This window comes from Epinephelus fuscoguttatus, linkage group LG13 (genome assembly GCF_011397635.1).
Source record: "Epinephelus fuscoguttatus linkage group LG13, E.fuscoguttatus.final_Chr_v1".
In the NCBI taxonomy this organism is placed as follows: Eukaryota; Metazoa; Chordata; class Actinopteri; order Perciformes; family Serranidae; genus Epinephelus; species Epinephelus fuscoguttatus.
In genome coordinates, this window is record NC_064764.1 from 31,274,635 (window position 1) to 31,298,879 (window position 24,245).

The window sequence follows — 24,245 nt, forward strand, 5'->3', positions numbered from 1 at the left end:
CCTCCATCCCTCTCTCTGTTCCTCCCTCTCTTCCGCCTGCTGTCTCCCCATTGACATCACCCATCCAAAAAGAAACAATACGGCCTCATCTCCCGCGCTGACAATGATGCATGAGCCCGATGGAAAACACTTTTCAGGTGTTGTCATTATAAAGCCATTTTTTTCCATAGGCCCCATGTGAAAGAAATACAAAGACAGGGCCCAAAGTGTAATACTCTAATATCTCTGAAGCTTTTCATTGGCATCTGTGGAGCCTTGGCTGCTGGATTGTCTCCTTTTCAATTACCTGATCTTTTCAACTCGGTGGGAAATGAAAAATGTGCAGCGCAGTTGGAGCTCTGGAGCAAAAAAGCCTTCACTCTCTCTCGCTTTCATTCTCTCCCTCTCCAATCACCTCTCTCGCACATGTTAGACATGTTTCAGTGAGCGCTGGTGTGTTCGCTACAGAGCTGGTACAGTATGTTCAAGAATTAACCCCAACTTCTGGCTACAAACAGTTAAAAACTACCACGATGCCACATTAATTTACTGTTGATACTAAGCACAGATCACAGTTGCTGCTAATATATGAGCATCCAAACGTTATGATGAATGGCTTCATTCATTCGCTGCGACTTTTTTGGGTTTGAACATCGACTGGGGCACCTCCAATTTCTGACTTCACTCCTCTGTCCAGCTGCATTGCTAAAGACATTGCACAGTTCTATATTTATCAAGACAAGATGTTCTAATGTTTTGCAGTGACACGGAGCTGAGAAGGAGGAGGAGGAGGAGCAGGCGGAGAAGCTGGTTATTAATAAAACTATTTGCCAAATGAGTCATGTTAGAGAGACGGTTTGAAGAGGGCCAAAACAACATCTGCTTTGAGCTCATCCTGATATCCTGATTACATCAGTTACATCATGTGAAGTCATGCAGTGATAAAAATCCTGGTTCAACATGCCATCACTTTATCAAAATGATTAGATGAAAAATGCTACGACTGATTCGGTTAGTCTGTAGTTACCATGTTCAGCAACATTTACAAATCAATCTCCAGCCACAGCCCTGCTTTAATATTTAACAGGCTGACCTACAAAGGAAATCCATAATGACTACAATTTCCGTAAAACTGAATAAAAATCAAAGCTTTGTATATGTGTTCTATTTTGTGACAATATTTCCCGGTTCAATCTTGTTTTCTTCTAGAAAAATTGGTGTACAAATTGCAGTAACTTCAAAATCAAACCACAGTAAATTTAGTTACTGCACACTGCCTTGGGCTCCCAAAGATTTGGGACTCTTTCAGGCCATGGACAACCGCAATAAGCTGTTAAACGAAATGGTGAACGATAATGCCTACAATAAAATGAATGATAACGCGTCAATGACCGAAGCAAGATCAGTGATGACGATGGTGATGTCAAGTTATCTTAAAGGTCCCGTGTGTAAGATTTAGGGGGATTCAGTGGCATCTAGTGGTGAGGACTGCAGATTGTAACTAGCTGAAACTTCTCCAGATAAGGATGCCTTCAGTGTTCATTGTTCAAGAGGGTTTTACCAGGAGCTGAATTATACGCAGAGGTCTCCTCCTCTCCAAAACAAACAGATCCGGTGATTTAAACCAGTAAAAACACAGAATAAAGCAGTTTCACGTTACAAATCAGTGTTTCTACTACGCTGTTCTGCATGTTGGAGACGGACCACTAGCTCCGCACCTGCTAATGTGTGCTCAACATTCTTCTCTGCTAACTTAACATCCAGACATCAGAGAGGTTTTTACCAGGAGCCAAACTATCTGCAGAGGTCTCCTCCTCTCTTAAACAAACAGACTAGGTGATTTAAACTAGTAAAAACACTGAATACAGGAGTTTCACGTGAAAAAAAAAATGTGTTTTTCTAATGCTCATTGCGGAGGGGCTGCTAACTAAGGAGGCTGATGCAAAACTGCAAATGGCCCAGTCTAGAGCCAGTGTTTGATTTGTCCGTTCTGGGCTACTGTAGAAACAAGGCGGTGCAACTTAGTGGACTCCACAGACGAGGACCTGCTCCCTATGTAGATATAAACAGCTCATTCTAAGGTAATGAAAACACAATGATTCTTAATTTCAGGTGATCATAAACTAAAGAAGGCATATTTTTTATACTCAATATCTGCCAGTATGTCCACCTAAATGTTACACACTGGACCTTTAAGTGTTGCTTAAAATCTATTATGAAATGAAAAGATTTTACATTATACTTAAAAAAGAAGACACTAAAATTGTAGTTATTGCCTATAAATCAGCTAAAGCTGTTATAGAGTGCAGTGACTGCAATTTTGATCATTGATCATAGTTCATGGGCATAAAAACTGATGTTACAGATATCTATTTAATAAGTGCATTACCACATCTCTAACTATAACACATGTGGCTGCACTGTCAAAAAACCGCTGAAGCCATTTCTCTCAGTTCAGTGTTCACATAGTTACTGCGGTTAGCCTTTGTAGGGCAGAAATGAGGGGTGCATAGAAGCTACATCAAGCAGGTAACCTCAGATATATGAAGCACAGCGGTTTACAAGCATCACAGCTTAGCAAATGCTTGACAAATATTTGGTATCAGATGAAAAAAGATATAGGTATATGGACGTTTTGTAAGAAACGCTCTCCCCCTATTTCCTTTGTTGGAAAGATGTACAGCACAAACATCTTTTTGTGAAGCATTTGCAACGTCACACAGTAAAAGAGCATGGTTTACACCTCTGCAATCCACCACCAAAGCAGCTGCATGCTGATTAGGGGCAAATAAAGCAAGCTGCGTCTTTTGATTTTTAACGGGAAAACAAAACTGCAAGAAAGAGAGCCTCGCTCTCTTGTCTTGTCAGTGCTCCCGTCAGAGGCAGAAAAAGATTTGAGATTTCAAAGTGCACATGCAACCGCAACTGCATTGTCTTTTAACCGCGGTTGGAGTTCAAAACCTTGCAGCTCCTTCGATCGTGGCAAAGTGAATTCACTACACAGGGTGTACACAGGCAGATGTGAGGGGAGAGCAGCTTGGCCTACTCTCCGTGGAACTGCCAGAGTGGGATGAAAAAAAAATACAGCTTGCTCGCAATAAATAGCAACATCTGATAAATACGGTACAATCATTATTTTGTTTGTGAATTTCTAATGACTATCCCAATAGCCTCGTTGTATCTAACAAAAAAAAAAAAACACAATGAGTTCCACTTTAAACAAAACAAAACAGGCCTGAAATAAACACATCAGTCAATTTTGCATATTGATAACTTTTTTCTGTTTTTTTTTTTTTTGCTTTTGTTCTTCGCCTGCTGCTGCTCCTGCCTTCACATGCCATTGTTCATGTTAATTTAATACCAAACAAGTCATTTTATTTTTACTATGGACTCTCCCTCGTGACCAATTACTACTCAACTCAAAGTGATGTTTCACCCCTAGACAATAAAGAGGGACATGCTGCTTTCACACAATGAACCAATACATTTAGCTCGTATCAAAAAACGCTCCTGTTGGAGTGATTTGGCCGACAAATCAGCAAACACGTGAGCCAGTTATTCAGATCACAGTGTGTGAAGGTTACCTCCTACCGCGCAGCTTTAAGGAGATCTGAGGGACAAGAAAGCGTGGAGCCGGCTGGCTGGTCGGCCTGCTCGCCGGGCCAAGCTACAGGCTGAGTTTTCAGTCTCCTGTGTGCGAGTCATTAGAGAGATGCAGCAGCAGGAGCTGTAGGGTGTCTCTGGTCTATGGGGTGATCCAGCAACGACTCTGAAACAGAGCAGGACCGTGGAAGTACAGCAGATGGAAACAGAACAAGACAGAGAGGAAAAGAAAGCGAGGGAGAGCTAGGCGCGGCACGGCTCATTAGCACTATCCCAGAGGTGAGGGGAAGGGGCAGGGCGGGCTTCCCACTGGCCTCTCTGTGACTGGTGATGTCATCAAACTGTTCCCATTTGCGACTGGGACTGTACAGGGATTGAAGGGGAACAGCTGGAGCGGGATTTGAGCCAGTGACCCTCTAATCATGAAGCTGCAGGCCCACCACCTAAGGTCACGGGGAACTGTTCGATCACACTCAAACGAGAAGAACACAGATAGCATGCTAGCGTGAAGCATGTGTGCGGGTCCAATCATACTTTTAAAGTGTATGGGGCTCAGTAACATAGTCCCTCGCACAAAAACCTCTAATCACACACACACACACACACACACACGCACCTTGCTCTTATCCGCAATCCCCATCACACAAGCGACAGATCAGAATCAATGGAGCTACAATGTGAGGACGTAATCAAAGGCGGAGGCTGGAGGATTGGCATATGACCCCCTGTCACTGTGGAAACTATGTCAGGGATTTCCTTAATTGGGCTGCAACCAATATGGCTCATGAAAGCTAAAGGACAATATCTAAAAGATGAAAAACATATATATCCGAGAAAGTCTGTATAAAGGCACAGCAAGAAGTGTGTTAGTGTGTGTGTGTCACGCAAGTCTGTACAGGCTTTTGAGAGTGATCATGAGACAGAAAGGAGACCACGTGCTACCCAAAGCATAGAGCAGGTGTTTTAACAATTGTCGTCAGATCAGCTGACAACTGTTGCTCTCAAAGCAACGCAGCCTGTGAAATAAATGTTGTGTGTCCTTTTAGGTATTCCAGCCATCATGGCCGCTTCGCTCTTGTCTCTACAGCTGACAGTCGGCAATGATAGAAGACAGTGAGTAACATTATAACAGCCTGCTAAAAAACACATTCGCCCGGCGAACCCTTTCCCACAGGTGTAGAGCGATCAGGGCCAGGGCCACATGTTTGAAGGCTGCTGCTCTCCGGTGAGCTGCCAACTCCTCCATTATTCACATTGCTCGCCTCTAACCGTGGCCCCTGCTTCATGCACTGACAGCACGAATCACAGCCGTCTAATTGCATCTGATTGAGTCGTGCCAACTGTCCCGTTTGATACAGGCCCAAACTGAGACCTTTCACTGGGCTCCCTGGAGGTCAAGGGGTCGACTGGCGCAGACAGACACGCAAAAACCGTCCCAAGAGCACGGGCAGGTGACAGAGGGATGACGCCAGATGAGAAAATGGACGTGGACATTCAGTCAGACGGAGGGGAGACGAGAGGGAGAGTTTCAGAGAAGGATGGAGAGAGGACGGGTCAAAAAGGTCAGAGAGGGTGATGGTGATTGATTGGATACATCACCAGGAAGCTATTTTAAGTTTTAATCAACCCTCCTAACGCACACACATGCACAAGAAGATGTACACACACACATAAGTAAGGCACGAATGGCAAGACAGGAGTCCTAGAATTCCTTTAAACTATATTTGATCAGAGAGTGTTAGTGTAGGCCAGGGGTCAGCAACCTTAACTATCAACGGAGCCATTTTAGGCCAAAAATAATTTTCAAAAATCCTGGCCTGGAGCTGCAAAATGTATTTGAGCCTTATAGTAACACCGCGTATTAAGTCTAAATTAGCCTACTGACAGTAAAAGTAGATCTAAATGAGCATTGAAAATACATTTTACCACAAGATGGCTCCTCTGCAGTGGGCTATTTAGGATTATTTGGTAGATAAACATTGCAGTGGTGGCGGTGAAATGTACATTTTAGTTTATTCTTTTGTCAAAGCCACTGGAGAGGGGCTAAAGAGCTGCATATGGCTCCATAGCCGCAGGTTGCCTAAGTTTAAAACCAAAAATCTGCTATCAGGGTAAGTAATAGTGTCTTGATAAGATTAACTGACCTTAAGGTTGCTTTCGTTCCTTTATTAGTCTCTTGGGGGCAGCAAAAACAAGCTAGATATACAACACTGACATATCACCTTTAAAGTTGATGTGGCAATACGTTAGCAAAGAGTTGCTCCTTTAGATATTTAGCAAATAACTCATTTGGAGCCATGCCTCAGGCCATCTGATAAAAGTAATTCCAATATTAACTCTCCTTTTACCTCTGTTTGGGTCTCCACCAACTCCTGAGGGAAATATCAGGCTCTTTAGCTGCTAAACTCTCTCCTCGCTAGTTGGTGTCAGGCAGGCAGTGTGCAGTGGGTCTATTGCAGCTTTAATTACTAAAAACATCTGCTCGCTGCATTTGGAAAAGACACTAGAAAGAGTCAACCAAACAGTAAAACTGCAGGCTGTGGACCCAAAATCAACAGATGAAAGCAGAGACTAGTGAAGGTTCTCTGTGGGTTTGTCACTACGAACAATAACTTTCATACTACACATTCATTCTTAATGTGAGAATATTGTAATACATATGGGTAAAACATGAATTATTTTAACTTTAAATAACTTTCAACCTTTTTATTTAAACCTGGTGGCAAATAGTTTTACCAGCACAAGGTTGAAACACACACTGGAGAACAGGTGGTACACACTTCCCCACCCTTTGTCACACACTTGTTGGCATGCATGTGTCTATGCTGAGGGAAGGAGGACGCACAACTCCAATATTTTTAAAAAACAATGGGTGCAAGTTGCAGAATGATTCCAAAAACTTGTGGGCAACAGCACTTGTGAGTGCTGTTGCATGCATGTGTCTATGCAAAAACAAAACAACGCAAAATATTTGTCACAATAAACCTATTTTTAGAAGAAAGTTTACATTTAAGCCATGCTGGTGACATGGCCCTAGGGATGGCAGTGTTGGTTAGTCTGTCACTTTGGTCCTTTGGTCCTTGTGTGTGGTATCACTGGAAAGCTCTGCTCCTGCGCTTTCATGTGATATGCGTGGCATTTCTGTGTGAGCCTGCATTCACAAGTAATCCATCCAAGTGTAATGTGTGTGCAAAGCTGTATGAAAGCTCTGTTATACATCATTTTAGTGTAGCTTTATCATTTTTTTCGCTGTGAAAACACTGGACTACCGACAAGTGCTTGGTCATCTCGGAAAGCCACGATTCCACTGTTTCAAGTGATATGCGTGGCTTCTTGCTATGACGAACGGTTGCGGAGAAAATCCATAGAGAAGAACAGGTGTGAATTTGGACGCACTATGCGTCGTTCGGGCCCATAGGGTTAATAAGCCAGCGTGTTCCCAACGACGGTATGGAGACGATAAGCTGTCACCAAGAGAGGTAACCCTAGCACGGCTGTGGACTCTCAGTCAATGCTGAACTAAATCCAACTGGTTTCAATCCAAGTTCATTACTTAGATACAAAGATTCTGCAGTGAAGATCATGCTTTTATCAACTTTAACTTGCTTTTGTTTTAAGATTTCCTAAACCAATGTAGTTACTTCATAGATGTGCAGTTTGTCTTTTCTTTTGTCAGATGTGTTTCTTGTCAGCTCCGGCAGAAAATCTATCAAATTTCTCACAAGATATTAATCAGATCCTGGAAAACAAGTTTATTAGTAACCCTTTTGCAGTACACATCAAATGCTATAACAAATCCCAGTCGCTCTGGGAGAAGGAATATCAAAGTACGTTCAAAGTTACAAGAGGTCACTGTGTTAGCCTTTAGTCAAATGGCTCCCTGCGTGACTTGATGAGGCCAAATGTCTCGTTTGATAAATGAATTTAAGCTTTTAAGCTCTGACTGGTATTCAATTAAGATTCAGATAACGTGTTTGTTTTATGGTTATGAGATGTAAATATAATCAGGAGCATCTGTGTTGTTTATAAATCAATGCAGTTAATGTACAGAAGGCAGGCATTTGTTGTTGCTCTTCTACTTTCACACACACACACACACTTCACCCAGTATTGCATTGCTTCAGGAGGCAGGTTGGACACATCTTACTGTATATCTTTATCAGAACTGAGCTGTATTATCATAATTGTCAGCTTTTACTGTATCTTGTCTCTTTAACATCATTTTGGTTGTATTTTTAGATCTGCAGCCTGCTTGAGATTCAGCACCGCTAATTAAATAGACAGAGGCGCTCACCATGCCAAATAAACTGATGTCTTTTCCCAGGAACTCTACGGAAGACTGTCAGATGAACCTAAACACACACACACACGCAAACACACACACACACACTTCAAAACAAACGATCCTGCCAGCAAGAGATGCAGGATCTGTCCTGATTACTGCAATTGTCACCGGCTGACCAGCGAAGTTGTGAGGAAGCTTAAAGGAATGATTACTGAAATGATAAAAAGTTTACCTGTCTGATAAAGACAGAGGGAGAAAGTGAGAGGAATGGAATGTGTTTGTAATTGAGTGTGTTTCTGTGTGTGTGCGTGTGTGTGTGTGTGTGTGAGGGAGAGAGAAAGTCAGAGAGATAATGACCTACGTGATTGATAATCGATGGCCTCCCTCTCCCCTTGTCTCGTGTTTCTGTTCTAGGGTTGTGTTTTAATGTCGCTCCTCTGCTCGCTGACCTCATTAAAGGATCTGGTTACCCTCAAACAGCTTTTTAATTTAGCCTAATGATTTTTTGCATAATAGATCAGATACTTGGTAAGCCCCAGGGAGCGGCCCTCCTCTTCAAGGTGCCTTTATAGTGAGAGGAGTAGAGGTTTGGGAGGTTGTTATTGTGCTATACGTGTTTTTGTTTAATTCTGGGTTTCTTTCTTTAGCTGCTTAGCTTCTTATTATATATCTTTGTTGGTAATTGACTGTGTCTGTGGAAACCCAGAGCCTCTGCCTTACTCTTATTTCCCTTCAACCACTGAACTAATCTATAAAAATATACCACTTGGTTACAGACAGAATCACCACATTTCTCGATAGCAAAATCAATGCCACAGTAAAAAACAAAAACAAAGCAATACCTCCCACATACTTATACAAACACTACAAACATCTAAATGAACTTCGATTCAAATATTTTTCATCCTTGATGATCAGTCTCGAAGCGCTTCACGTTCAGACCTTTATGCTCTGCCATTTCTCCTCTAATCATCACGCTGTAACCTGTAACAGGCTGCTATGATACCACAACTAGCACACATTCATATATGTAGTATCTTGTTGAGCCGTGAGTGTCACGTAGGTTTACATTACCAAAGGTTTATGACAAAATCACTTGACGACACTGACTCCCATGTACGCACAGTGAGAGAGGAGAGGGAGAGACGCTGTGCTGCTGCCAGAGGAGCTGCTGAACGAGTTTCCTCTGAGCGGTAAGTCACTAAAAGAGTCTGAGAAGTCCGGGGCTGTTCATGAAACATTCAGGACGCCACAGTTTATTCCACACTACTGAAGCTGCTCCTCTTTTTGGAAACGCTGCGGAGTCGGTAATAATTTCGCCTTCAGCCATGCTTGTTGTTGCCGTGGATAACAATATGACATCAGAATGTCAACAAGTTAAAATATCGTGAGTATCACAATATTAATTTTACATATCATATTAAAAAATATAGCTGTATTATTATGAATTACATTATATGGCACACGCCTACTTTTAGGCAAATACACTGCTACACTGTTAGGTCCAGAAGGACTCGAAAGGAACAAGAATTATATATTATTATCAAAAATTGGAAGTTCAACACCATATAAACAAATTAAAGTGTGTAAGAGCTGCATCACCAGTGCCTTTTTAATATAAGAAGAGAGATGGTCTTTATGGGTACAATAGGGGTGGCTGTGGCTCAGAGGTAGAGCAGGTCGTCCATTCATCATAAGGTCAGTGGCTCGACCCTCGGCTCCTCCAGTCAGCATGTCAAAGTATTGGGCAAGATACTGAACCCTAAATTCCAGATGGCTGTTCCATTGATGTGTGAGTGCATGTGAATGCTGACGGAGGGGCAGGTGGCACCATATATGGTAGCCTAGGCCACCAGTGTGTGAATGTGTGTAAATGGGTGAATGTGATGTAGTGTAAAGGTGTTTTGAGTGGTTGGAAGACTAGAAAGGCGCTACGCAGTCCATTTACCAATTATCTTTTTTCTCCTCCATTGCCATTGTTTCTGTTTTGCGATATGATGGTTGGTCTTTGTCATAGGCTATTCGTCCCGCCGTCCCCCACTATGATTGGACAACTGGGTAAAAAGTGACAATGATGACACTGCTGGCATTTTTAGCATAATGAAAATATGCGGTGCTCCCATGAAAAAAAAGACAAAACTTCCAATATCGTTGTGGTTGAAGCAGCTGCTTGCCATCCCTTGTGGTCAGCTTGTCAATAGCATGGTACGGCAATATTTCTGTTATCGCGACAGCCCTAACTACAGTGCACAGTGGTTTCAGATAATAACTTACGAAACTAAATACTTGTGTCCCGTTTTAAAGATTTCTACCTTCAACAGAAACCAATGGGCCTTGGGCTGAATGTAGAAGGATGAAAAGTCTGACTTACACACCATTGGTTTTGGTCCTCTCATGGTATTGGTTAGGAATAGCAAAAATACAGTAGTGGTAATTGCTTAACCTAAAAAATCTTATTTTTCACATTTTGTATAACTATTTTCTTCATATTTAAAATATATAAACACTGATTAAGATGTTATCTCAATAAAGCCATTCATAAGCCTTGAATTTAAATATTCAGGCTAAGGTGCAGCTGGGTTAGAAACAGTTAGGGTGAGCACTGTCTGTTTTTATAACTGGTGATGTAGCTCAAAAGCAAAAACCTCTGTCATAAACAACCATATCATCAGAGGTAAAATTATGCGCAGCACTCAATCTAAGGTTCATATGCATTTCTTAGAGAAATGTCTTGGGAACTTAAAGTATGCAGAGCTCATAGCTTCCTTGTATACACAGTGAATGAACTGTCACACACAAAACCCAAGTGATGAATGGAACTCAAAATCAATTTTCTACAAATGTCTTGGGAGGGATCCATCCCCTCCATATATAGCAGAGTGAACTGTAATCTGTGTGGCTTCCTGCAGCACTGAGACAACCAACACAAACATATTCCCTTCCCACACCCACAACACAAGCCAAATCCACAGCCTCGCACACAAACACGAGCGAGCAGTGAGCGTGAGGGGAAGAGACAGGCTCCGTCCCTGATCAGCAGTCACCCAGGCCTCTTCGTCTCGACATGATCACTGCCTGTCATTAGTCAGTTACTCTGTAAATTATTTAACCATGCACATGTTTGGAACCGTCTAAACACACCAGACACAACGCCACGCAAAGTGCTTTCATGCGCCGAGCGACGCGCTGACACACTCTCAGAAAATCGGACTCTTGGAATGAATGAATAAGTAAGGCGGGAAATAAATAAATAAGTGAAACAAACAAAAAACAAGCTCGGATGGGGAGGTGGAGGAGGGAGGGGGGAGCCTGAGCAGGGGGATGACGGCGTAATTTAGCGCTCCACTTCAATCCCAGTCAAATTAAAAGGGAATCTTAATGCATGTGTCTCTCCCAGCATTGATGTGTTCTCTCTCTGTGATATGGCGCTGAGATGGTAGACGCAATATGCCTGACAATCTATTCCCAGACTGGCCTCGCTGCCACTCAAACTAAGCACAGCGCTACTGTAGCTATTAGACAGGCTCTTTTGGGGAACTGATGGCTTTTCAGTGGAAAGAAAACTCTTTTGTGTATGTTTTAGTGTGTGTGTGTGTATGTACATGGATGGCTTATCATATACGTAGCTGTGTTTCAGCGTGTACATTCCAGCGTTGGCATGCTTAAAGGCTTGTCTATGCATGTATGCGTGTTCAGTATCAGTGTCAGAACTCAAGGGCCTTGTAATCAGCACTGAGCGGGTGCTCGACAAGGCCATTCCCCACCGCTGAGCATTATGAGGCCTCGGCAGCCGGAACTTAAGACAACATCGTGCACAAAGTGGGTAAACAGTGTTTGACATGTTTTCAATATGGTTACATTAGAACAAGCTGCGTTTGATTGAAAAGCTAATATTCAAGCCATGCAAATCATCAATCATGGGAAAAGGCCTATTAATTATTCAATAAAACAGTCTAATTCAAGAATCAATGTAGGGAAGCGGAGAGAGGGATGAGGGGGCTCCCAGCAGAGAGCGAGAAGGAGAGAGGGAGAGTGTGGGTAATATAAAGGAATAGGGAATTACCCCTCTCTCTCTGAGCTGTGGCCCATCTCGTCCCGAGCTGTCAAAAACAACTGCCGCTCCCGCGTTTCATCTCGCCAAGTTTAAAGACGACTTTGGAAACACTTCATTTTCCTCGCGAAACTCGTTAGGTCTTTGTTCCTCATTAGTTCATCTTCTTTTCTCCGTCTCTGTCTCTGTTACTCCTCCTCTGTTGTCCCCCCCTTCCTATATCACTCCTTTCTTTTTTCTTGGAAGTCATCGTTATGGCTCTTACGACCGCCTGGCTCGGGCGTTTTGAAGTTTTGGTATTGTGCCGTCTGATCTCCGGCAATTACAACTGGGCCAAATCTCTTCCTTGGGAATTCATTATTTACGTTCAATTAAACAAATTCATCAGCGGTCTCCTCAGTAGAATTCGGGGTGTGTGAGTGGTCGGCTGTAACGAGGCTGGGGCACGGACCGGCTCAATCAGCTCTAATACAAAGACTTGTAGTGTTTCCTCCAGCCAGGCCCCCCGGCCCCCAGCACCTCAAAGGTGTTTTCACAGGGTTCATTAGTCACTGGGGACTTCTAAAGTCCAACAGTACACCCACTTCAAAGCTCATTAGTATCTATTATTAATGAATTAATATCCAATATCTTTGATAGACCTAGGCTATCGTTAAAAGTTCTGGACTGAGTGTTAACTTCAGTCAAACCCTCATTTGGGTGGCAGCGTCTGAACTTCCACTAGTGACTTTTTGCAGATAATTTGGGCTACGCCGCGCCTTAGCAGCTCTGTGGCACTGTGAACTCTTTATCCTCTCTTGCTCGTAAAACTCATGAGGTGTCTATGAGGCGTTTAAAGCCCCTCAACCGCACAGCCACAGCTGGCCTATCTGATAACAACTGTGTGGTTCAGGAGCACATGAAAAGTCAATAGAAAGTGGTTGTGGGGGATTCAGGGACATGTAGAGTATATAACCACACTCACACACTCACACAGTCAATATGTATAAAAATTTCCACTGATTACAATGTTTCAATGATGATACATAATAAATATTCCATTCGCTAACTTTCTGCTGATAATTAATGGGAGAAAAAGGCCTTTATTTCTCTTGTTGCTTATAAAGTCCTGAGACAGCCCATTCCTCTGGGCCATTGACCTCCGTCACTACCCACCAACTATTTAAAACGCAAAATAGAGCCACAATGTCCCACTGGCTGACATGTTCCTTCATTACAATGAACACTAACATTGAAGAAATGTTCAACTCTATCAAAACAACATGAGGTGCCGATATAATGCTTTTAAACTTATAACAGCTACGTATACTGAAAGCACCTTCTGAAGGGCTTTTAAGGACAGGAAGAATGATCACAGAAAGCAAAATCTGTTTCAATGTTCATACAGGTATCTGTCTGTTGTTTTTAAGGCAGAGTTTAATAACTCTGACCTAACTAGGCGTGGCAGGATATCATAGTTATACAGTATACACAGGTATTTAAAATCCTGATGATATGATTTTCAATACAGTCATTAATACTGACACTCTTCTTTCTATTTAACGGATACATAGATGCTGTATTTAGGTGATGTATTGTATGTAGTGCACATCATGCGCCACCAGAGGTCAGTCTCCATTGATGGAGGAAGCAGGTGACCTCAGAAAGACGACAACTGCAGGGATGGGGATCATGTTACAGAACTAGTAAAAAGCCGGCCAGCAACGGCAGAGAGGAATCGTGGGGAAAACAGCATGTAGACCCAGCCTATCTTCACATCTGACTTTAGGAATTAAGGGTTTATTTTGACCAAACCAGAGGTGGTGATTGTGGAAAGACGAAACAACATGGTTTTAGTAAGATTTATTCTGTTTCTGTCAAGTTTAAATGAAGTGTATTCTACACTCAGTTCAAAATGCAATTAAAAGTTAAGAGTCTTAGTTTGTTAAAAAAAGAGAAATTTAAATTCAGTAGAAGTACAAGTTGGATTTTTCTGTTTAATAAAGACAGCAGATGCAAAAATATTTCCTTTCTTGACATTGTGTGAGTTTATGTTAAGTATTAGACTAAAAAAGCTGAAAGAGATTGTGGCGTCACACAAATGCCGTCATATACAGCAGTTGTTCCCAACTGGTCCAGCCTCGGGGTCCAGATTTCTCCTTAGCCATTAGTTCAAGGTCCACACAGTTTGATACATTCAGTGTCATACTTGTGTTTGGCCATGTTGTCGAGCTAGTTTGCGGTTTCTGTTAAGTAGCTGTCTGTTATGCACTTATTCTACAGCCGGAAGATAAAAATGAAATCGAAATTAAGTGTGTTTTTTACAAATCTGTCACATTCACGAGTCATTTGCAGTCCGTGACCGACCAGTTGGAAACCACTGATATACTGAATACCCTGTGAAATGTCAGGAAGGTATGAAAAATACAATAGATACCACCCAAGCCAAGAGCCTTCCATTCAAAATATATAATTGTGACCCATTCCTCAAGATTTATGTCTTCAGTAATATCCAATAGGACTGAGGCTGAGTGCCACAGACAGAGTTCGGAAGTCAGAAAATACATGGATACATGGATTAACGCATTGTTGGTTCTGATTTTTATGGGATTTGTTGACTATAAGAAAAGTATAGAACTATGCCAACTTTATCCTGTAAACACCAAAACAGACATACATGTATGTAACATAAGGGGCTATGGTGAGGCTGTACTGCTTCAGGTGATGCGTAGGTATGATTAAGAAAGGTAAGAGATCCATGAGTTTGAAGGTTTATCAAACAGTATAACACTGCACATTGGTTTATCATATTGAAAGACAGGATTTTACCACTCTGAAAAGTTATAACCTAATACTCATCAGCAATGATCATGATGTAAATCAGTAGTTCCTAATTGTTGGGTCGTGGGTACCCTGGAAATCCAGAGGTCTCGCGAGAGCACAATCTGAATTTGCTCAGAGAGTCACTCTGGCAATCAGTAATGATGCTCATTACCCATGCCGTTGGAGCCGAGCTGCACCAATCACATCGCTGTATCTGATATAGGTGGGCCAGAGGCGAGCTAAACAGATGACGACAGCGCTGCGACGACAAAGTCCGGAATCAGTCAGTAAACATTGCAAGATGGCTACGGATGAACACCAGTTGTTTGAAACGGCTTTGGCCGCTACAATGAACGAGTTAGACTTGGCTTTTTCTCTAAAAGAGGAACAGAAGACGGCGCTTGAATCTTTCCTTTGCAAGAAGGATGTTTTTGCTGTTTTGCCGACCGGATATGGCAAGAGTCTAATCTACCAGTTAGTTCCGCTTGTAGCTAAGCGTAAACGTCACCCCGTGTATTGTTCTGACTGGTTGTAGTGTTATCCAATTGCGTGCAGTGATATTTACAAATGCATGCTTGGTGCCGCCCCTCGAGTTGCATTTTCATTACTCATGGCAAGACCCTAAATCTTTCTAGATTTGGGTCTGAATGGAACACAAGTGACTGGCAAAATGTCAAGTTTGTTAAAAAAAAAAAAACAACAACACACACTTTATTTTGAGGTAAAGCGAATTTCAAGCACAGGGATTTTATTAGGTATGTGCCCTTGGATGTATTTGATTGGCCAACACAGTACAATGATACAAAAACTGAGCCAGGTTCAACCGGGGAACGTGCATCTACTGCTAGCCCCCCTAGCACCACTGAGCATGCTAACGCTACAGCTCAGCTGAGGAGGACGCCACTGATGTTTATATCTTGCTTTTCACAAGCACAAGCCTCTCATTCATGAGTAGATACACGCTTCCTTTTGTGTGGTGATACAGTTGTAATTCTATAAGAAGGAAATAGTTCCTACATGAAACTGCTCACAACAAAGTCTTTGGATAATCCTGAGTAACCCGGTCATGATTTCTGGAAAAAGATATTGCTTTTGACATATTAAAATACATATTTTTGGCACTTTGAGCACCACAAGCATAGTGCTATCTAGTTCCATTTTATTCGGGAGAGAGCAGACATCTCTACAGCTGATATCCTCGATACTCGATACTCACACTAAAACAATATAGACTGATAAACTGTACTACAGGTGAGAGGAAAATATGTATTTTTGATTTTGGGGGTGAACTGTCCCTTTAAGTGCCAAAGTGTTCTAAAACAGGTGAGGCAAACAAAAAAGTGACAAGGCTTCAAACTGAAATTGGTACAAGAGAGTTCGCAAAGAGTGACTTTTGCGAAGGATTGAAGGTTAGCATTAAGAAGAGGCAGCGGATGCACTTCAGACAGAATCAGTATAACTATATGTGTCGTTACTTAACCAGCAGGGTCACAGACACAGAGAGGAGGACAATCAGAGAAAACAAGGATGCACTGCACACACACATACACACACAGTGGCATACACATACAAGGAGGATCATGAAACACAACACCAAGGGCCCTCTCTGTGCATGTTAAACAATACTCTGACTGTCAACAATCAGGCATAAATTAGCAGCCGTGGCCTCTACTGTATTTATTCTGGTAATTACCTCCCAGGAGGGCACGCACACACACACATGCACACACACTAGCAGACACCACAGCATGGCACGACACACTCGCAGAGCACCAGCCCGTCGCCTCAGAGTGTGCGAGGGAGGGGTCTGTAGACATCCCATCAACACTCTGTGTGTGTGTGAGTGCACAGAAACATATGCGTGCAAGAAGACTTCTTCGTCCCTTTGATTGTGCGCAAGGGCTTTAAACCATATAAATCAGTGCGCTGATAAAAGCTAATCATTCTCTTCCATTAGGGGACAGCAACCTCTGAGACAGATACTGACTGATTGATAGACAGTTCTGAAAACACTACAGATTGGGATATCAGAGTTCAATAAAAAACTGACAACGAAGAGTGAAACAGCGAGACAGACCGAGAGCGGGAGAGACAGACAGGAAGGAGGAGGATGAGAGACACGAGAGCATGAGAGGGAGACAGAGAGAGACAGGGACACAGGCAATGACAGCCACATGAAATCTCATCTCCATTTTTGACAATGGGGGAACCATCTGAAGAGCAGAGAACAGAGGGAGGAATTTAACTGCTTTCATCTTGTCATAATTATCTCCAAGAAGCCACATGAAAGGGAAAATCTGTGTTTTTTGTTTATAAATTAGAGAACAAGGACATTTTCTGTGTCAACTTTGATGGCATTTTTCCTCTGTGCATGGTTGAACAGTCCTGGGCTAATGATCCCTTCTCTTCTTAAAGCGAAGAAAAAAAGCAATGATGAAAATTGCAATAAAAACGACACTAAACACAATTTAGCAAATGAACGGAGAGCGGAAGTGTCATAATTCAGAGAGCATCATTATCAAAATTGCTTCAATTGTTGTGCACTCACACAAACGCATAAGTATTTCCCCAATTTCTTTGCGTCGCTGCCCACCAGTGTCCGGCGAAACTCACAGAAAAATACACATAACATAGAGAACACGGCGCAGCCGGGCCTGACTGTTAGTGGCTGAAGCAGGTTTTTTCTCTGAGGCTCAAACATCATTAAAAAGAGCCGAGGTCATTTCTATGATCCATGCAGTTGGGCTTTCATGGGCAGATCAACAAATGGAGGCTGAAACCAACGGCAACAGCAATCAATAGTTCCCTTCAAGACACACAGGAGCACTCTGGGTATCCATCAATCTCCACCCTCGGACAGGAAGTTAACCACAAACTGGAAATAATAACTGCATGGGTTAGTTGGCGCCTTGTTGCCACAACAACTCTTCCTAGTGACACTGTACATGAAACATCTGTCACTAATGCTTATTTATTCTGCTCTAGACAACCAACAATACATTAAAGGGTCAGTTCACCCAAATATCCTTTCTCCCCAATTACTCCTGCTTTCCAGTTTGTAACTAGTGATAACTGGGACATTGTTTCTGGGAAGACGTTGCTTTTAAACTATTTTTTTTTCTTATGTTATTTTGCAACGCTTTAAGCACCACAAACAGTTTCTTGGCACTTCTAAAACTATCCAAATAACTGGATACAACTTGAGGTAAGTGGTAAAATGTGGATTTTCACCCGTCTCCCACAAAAATACACTTGTCCTATCCCAATCCCATGACAGAGTAAAAGCTAGAAAAACCACTTCGTGGTTGTATGCCTTTGCCAACCAGTCACTTTGCAGTTTACTTCCGTGTCTGTCAACACTTATATGATATAAGAAGTGAAGACACTGAAAGAATCTATAAAAGGTATTAAGTGTATTTTTTGGTGAAACATGGATGCTTCACACACACCTTCAACCCGGCAGCACAGGAGATCAACACAATCAGCATAGTTTCAAGATGGACACCCAAGATTAGTGTCACCAATTCAGTATCTGACCAAATGTCTCCCCTTCTGTTCCTGAGTTATGACTAGGTATGCGCGCCATTAGTCGTCTAACCGATTAAACGTCCACCCCCTCGCTAGTCAGCACCAGAAATATTAATCGGTTAAACCTATTAGTGTTTTATTCATGTACAATGCCACTTAACTGTCATGCAGCCACCAGCAACTAGTGGGTGCTACAGAGCCATCAGATAGCATTCCCCCTCCCCGCGGTAATGCTTGAGTAGACTGGAGTTTTAAAACAGCACGGTGTGAAACTGGAGAGGTGTCGTCTCGCAAAACCAGCGCAGTGTGGCAGTGCTTTCATCAAGAAAATGAAAACAAGGTAGAGCATATAATCACTCAACTGGAGCAATGCGCAACCACATTCAACTCAAGCTTTTGGATGTTAACCTGCATGGAACAACAGCTGCTGCCGCTAGGGCAATTTGACATTGTTCACCCGGAGACGCTGTGATCCGGCCCGGTCTGAGAAGATAACGCAGCTCATCATGACAGTGACCTTGGAGGATATGCTTCCACTTAACTTTGTTGAAGGTAAAGTGTTCAGGGAGTTAATGGAATATGTTGAGCCTGAATACATCGTGACAAGACGTTTTTTAGACTAATCGAGTAGTCTTAATTAAAATTTTCATTAAGTCGACAGGGAAATTAGTCGCCAGGAACATCCCTAGTTATGACATTGTGTAATGGCCACTGGATTGCATAAAATTATGTTGTCACAATGAAGTTGACCTTTGACCTTTTGGATGTAAAATGTGATCACCTCATCATTTTATCGTGTTAGACATTTGTGTGCAATTGTCTTAATTACGTATGAGTTCTTGAGGTATGGCCAAAAGCACAGTGAGCTTGACTTTTGACAACCAAAATCTGACCAGTTCATCCTTGAGTATGAGTGAACACTTGTGCCTAATTTGAAGAAATTCGCATTCATGACAACGAGACACACGGATGTATGTGCACCCAACCTGTAGAGGCTGGGTGTACACATCATCAACCAGGCTACTGAAGAGTAATGGGCGTTCGAGGACTTCCAACAAGCCATCAAGTCACTATCAGTGGCTGCTGAGCGAAGCTGCAATTGGCTTTGGACGAAGAGGAAGGACCCCAACTGGTCTGCAAGGTGTCCAACATGAGGGGTAAAAGTGACGGGGGGCACACCTGGGACGCCAGGTGTCACTGTTGAGCCCTCTGGAGATGTCTTGGGCCTATCAACCAAACACCAATGAAGGAGGGTGTCCACCTGATAACCCTGATGAAGTGATTACCCCTCTCCCTCTCAAGACACAAAACGCCAAGCAAGTGCTGCTTACTCTTATGGATTGTAACAACAAGTGAAACCTGTGTGACACCGTCAACAGATTCGGTTTACATGGATTTCTGAGGAATTCCTGAATTCCTTCCTCACAAAACATTTTCAGAGTCTACTTTTTATAATGCTCTACATCTTGAATAGTTTGTACACACGCTCCACTGCAAGCAGTCTTCTTTTTCCCTCTCTTTGCTGGTGCATTATGATGTTTCTGGACACTTTACTGCCACCTGTAGATCAAAACAGGAACCCACTCATAAACATTATAGTGTCTGCTGGTGGTCAAAAACTCTGATGGTTGTATCAGGGTTTTTATGTAGCCTAAACTATGATCAGCCAAATTATGAAGCACAAGCTGTTTCTATTGTGAAGCAGCCTCTGCGTGTGTTGGAGGTCAAGAGAGAGTTACATTTCATGTTTTTATTTTACTACATGTACTGTGTCCAGTGTTTTTAGTTACATTCTTGGTACAGTTTTCATTACTCAGCATATGGCTTCGTATCAGCCTTTTTGTTTAACACGCATGGGTTGAGGAGATGCCTAAAATAGCCTGGCAGTAGCAGACGAGCGGAAGCCTTAGAGTGATTACTGGTATGTGCAAATGCAGGGAACGCAGTTGTTCTGTGCAGAGACACATGTTGCTTTCTTCACTCAGAATTTCCCAGGAACTGAAACATTGATGCATAGCTGCAGTTTTTTCTTTTATTTAGCTTTTTTTTTCCGGCATCCTTTGTTTTAACTTGCTGAATATGTCCACTTATTTTCTTGTTCTGGGAGGAGATGGTTGGCTTAAGGGAAATATGGTGCAAGCAAGTTCAGAAAATCTCCAATGAGGGTTGGCAAGGCCACGTAGAAGGTAACAGAGTTGGCAAATTGAAAAGTAAACAGGAAATAAAATGATATTCAAGTTGTTTTAATTTCTTTACTTATTTGGCAACTGTGGAGTCATTTGTTGTTATCTGTATACATATATATATATATATATATATAAAACATGTATATTGTGATCATTTTTGTTGTACAATCTTTTTTATAGTGGAAGAGTCTAGTGTGAAGGACTCGTCTTGTGCCAGAAAATTTTCAATATATGTCAATAAATTATGAACATTATTATTATGTTAAAGGGGTAGGTGTTATAAGGTGTAGCTTCATTCTACACCTTTTCCAGACTGCAGAAGTGTCCAAGTTATGCTGAATTATTGTATTGTAATGTTTTGCTCTGTTCTATTTAAGTATCTGCCATTTTCTGAGAGGTTGCTATTTTATTAACATGAATTTGTAGATTAATTCATGATGTTCTTACTGTATATCTACTTGCAGACCGAAATTCAAACCCTAAATTTAAAAAAAATTAACACTAAAAATTCAGGTATCTACCTTTAATGCCCTTTTTAAAACTGTGTAATTAAAATTATTTCTAGTTTCTTATATAGGCACTCAATTATTCTTAATCAATCTATTCTCTAAAAAAAATCTAGTTACTCAGTCTATCCATTAATATATTAACTTGTTATGTATTTGTCCCATTGAATATCCCAATTATAAATAGACTTTATGACCATCTGCAAACATTTCTGTTTTTTTTTGTGAATGTACACTGAGAAATTTAGACACACAGAATTACACCAGACACATACCAGCCAGAGCCAATGCTCACCGATCCAAACCCCAAACCAGTCCAACCCACTTCCCCTGTCCGTCTCCCATCAGTCTGCCAGCTGCTGAGCCATAACTAAAAGGTACACCAAAGAAACACTTCATAAAAATGCCTATCATCTATCACCTAAATCACATGCAAACATCCCCTGCTTTTTGACTGGTTTCCAACTAATGCTGTGAACTGGATGTGTTTTTTCCTCATACAGCTGAAGCGTTGTGAGAGCCGCAATCAGCATCTGCAAGCGCAGCCTAATGTGGCCAAAGAGGATATGAAGCCGAGCCAAAACATGCACAAGGCAGACCGAATCTAATTAATGTTCATTAAAAGTTAAAGCGGGGGAAACGGCCAGGTTAATTTCTGCTACTGTGATCTTAAAGCCCGATGACTCACATGAAACCACGGCGGCCTCTATTTTGAGGCAGTTGCGGTGTTCTGCTGCGTGCAGTGCTGTGCTGGTGTTTTAAGAGAGCGAGGACAAGGACAGACCACACTGAGCCATATGTCCTTCCACTCTGCACATTAGGCAGCGAAATCCCTGGTCATCCATCACTGCCTTGTTAGAGAGGAGAGAAACAACATATTGCTGCAACATATTGTAGGAATACCATCACATAGACTGAGGCCAAATGTATATTTTTGGAGATCATTTACAGAGTCATATAACCTCCTATTGTGAGATAGTGAGATATCTGCATCCTGTCCCTCTGTCCACTCCGTCCTGGCTCTCCAGCCATCTGTGGCCCCTGTCACCTCTGACCTTTAGCAGAGGTCAACACAGGTCAGGCGTCTCAGGTTTGGCTATTGTTTAAGATAAGACAGCTTCTGTCTCATTATCAAAAACTCACTCACACATGCACGGGTTTATCCTCGACTCCACAACATGTCTAGAAATCCACACTGAATAAACTTTTACAAGACAGTCGGTTCGTGCTCTGCGAAAATAACTTCAAAATTCTACTCGTTCCTGACCAAAGTAAATATATAGAGAGCAAGAGAGGATTGCATAGTGCAAGGGGAACTATCCAGAGACATCATGCAATATGTTAATCACTCTACAAGAGGGAGGGCGAGGGGCCACGAAATCTGCGGGTGTTATACAACCACATAGAAACCAAAACAACTCAGCAAAACACCACGGAAAAGTTGTCTATGGAAATTAGACAAACAAGCAGCCATAAACCAGCGAGGGAAAACGCTCAAGGTTTTCCTCTTCACTTGGCGGTCATACACGTTTTGTTTCTCCATCACCTCTTCACTGCTTTTCTTTTTTAGCCTTAATTGTAGTTTACAGGGAAAGGGTAATCACTTGTGAAACAGGGCGTGTTATTTTCTTGCCCAGAGTGTGAATCCTAAGCAGGCCAATCGCCGGCTCTATCGCTCCATCTCTCCGCTGGCTGAATCCTAATGGCTGGATGGAGAGAAGAAGCGCAGGGAGCGGGGAGAGAGAAAGAGAGAGAGAGAGAGAGAGGCTGACAGCGGGGCTTGACATGGGCATTAAATCATGCCCCGAGGAATCCTCCATCCACAGGCTCCTGACAGCCGCGCTGTCATCACGGCCAGGCCACTTCCTATGCCTCTTGACAACACTGGAGCAGAATTAGTCAGAGCATCAGATGTAAATTGGCGCTGTTCAAGGATGATAATGAGCACCAAGATACATGTCGGTGTCACTGACGGGACGCCATCATGATTGGCTGTCCCTCACACCGCGCTCCATTAGGTCTAATGGTATTCAGGCCAGGTATGGGCGGAAGGCGGCAGCAGGGGGGGAGCAGGGATGGACAGGGAGAAAGTTTTCTGTTGTGATCAGTTTGTTCCATTTGTGCGTGTTGGATTGTGGAGGACCCTGTGGCCAGAGAGGAGGACATTTACACAGGGTCCAGGCAGCCCCCATATTCAGCTGTCCACTAACTGATATGTCTGTCTCCTCTCTCTCTCTCTCTCTCACACACACACACACACACACAAAACTGTCGTATTATCTGTCAAACTTAGTATAAGATCACGCAGCTTTTACACAGTGTGAATATACAAACACAGAGCGTCAGTTACTCTAAATCCTACCTCAATATATATTGTATTTTTTATGTACCATGCTGCCATATGCAATAAACTGCCTGTCCAAAAATGGCACCAGTCTTATCCCAGTCTGAACTCATGTGAGAAATCCACACACACACCAAGTCACTTCCAAAATTTTTCCAGCCCATTCAGTAAAACTCTTGGCTCACTAGTTTCCCCTCTCTCTCTCTCGGTGCAGTATGTATGCATGCAGTGTGTACAGCTTGCTAACATAATGCAGTAATAGTTGCCAGCGTGCCATTTTCCCTGCCCATGCTGAGGATGAGCCAGCCAGAGCCTGCCCCAGATGCATACATTTCCCATAATGAGGCAGGTGGCCTCGACAGACGGCTCGGTCGTGTGGGTGACACCGTGTACACCGCAGCTCTGGGCATCTGACTGACAGACAGTGCCAGTCCCTTCCCTCCTCTCTCCTCTCTCTCTCTCCTCTCTCTCTCGTGCGTGCTACATCTCTTTCGTGCTCTTCCACCTCTCGCTTCCTTTCTTTTCCTGAGTTTGTGCAAGTGTGTGTGTTTGTGTGTGTGTTTCTGCTGCTTTGTTTCACTGTGGGGTTTGGATAAATTCCTCCGCTCCACGGCAATTTCATATGAAGATAGCTGAAGGTCATTAATTGAACTGCCGCTGCTGTAACAGGGTAAAACTCACTGTAATTAAGAGTGAATAAATAATTGATTATGTATATTTTCTTGTAATTGGCTCCTCGTTACCCCTCTACATGCTGAATGCTAATTGACGCTGGGAGTTAATTATCATTTCACTATGAAGTTGGTAGTATATCCACAGAGATGTTGAAGATGAAGTGCCAAGGTCCCATCATGGCCGCACCTATAAGCACCAAGGTCAAGCCGAAATAAAAAAAATACCAGAAAAAAAAGGAGGAGCGGTCAGAACGTGGAGTGGTACAAAATGCCCCGTCAGCCAACTA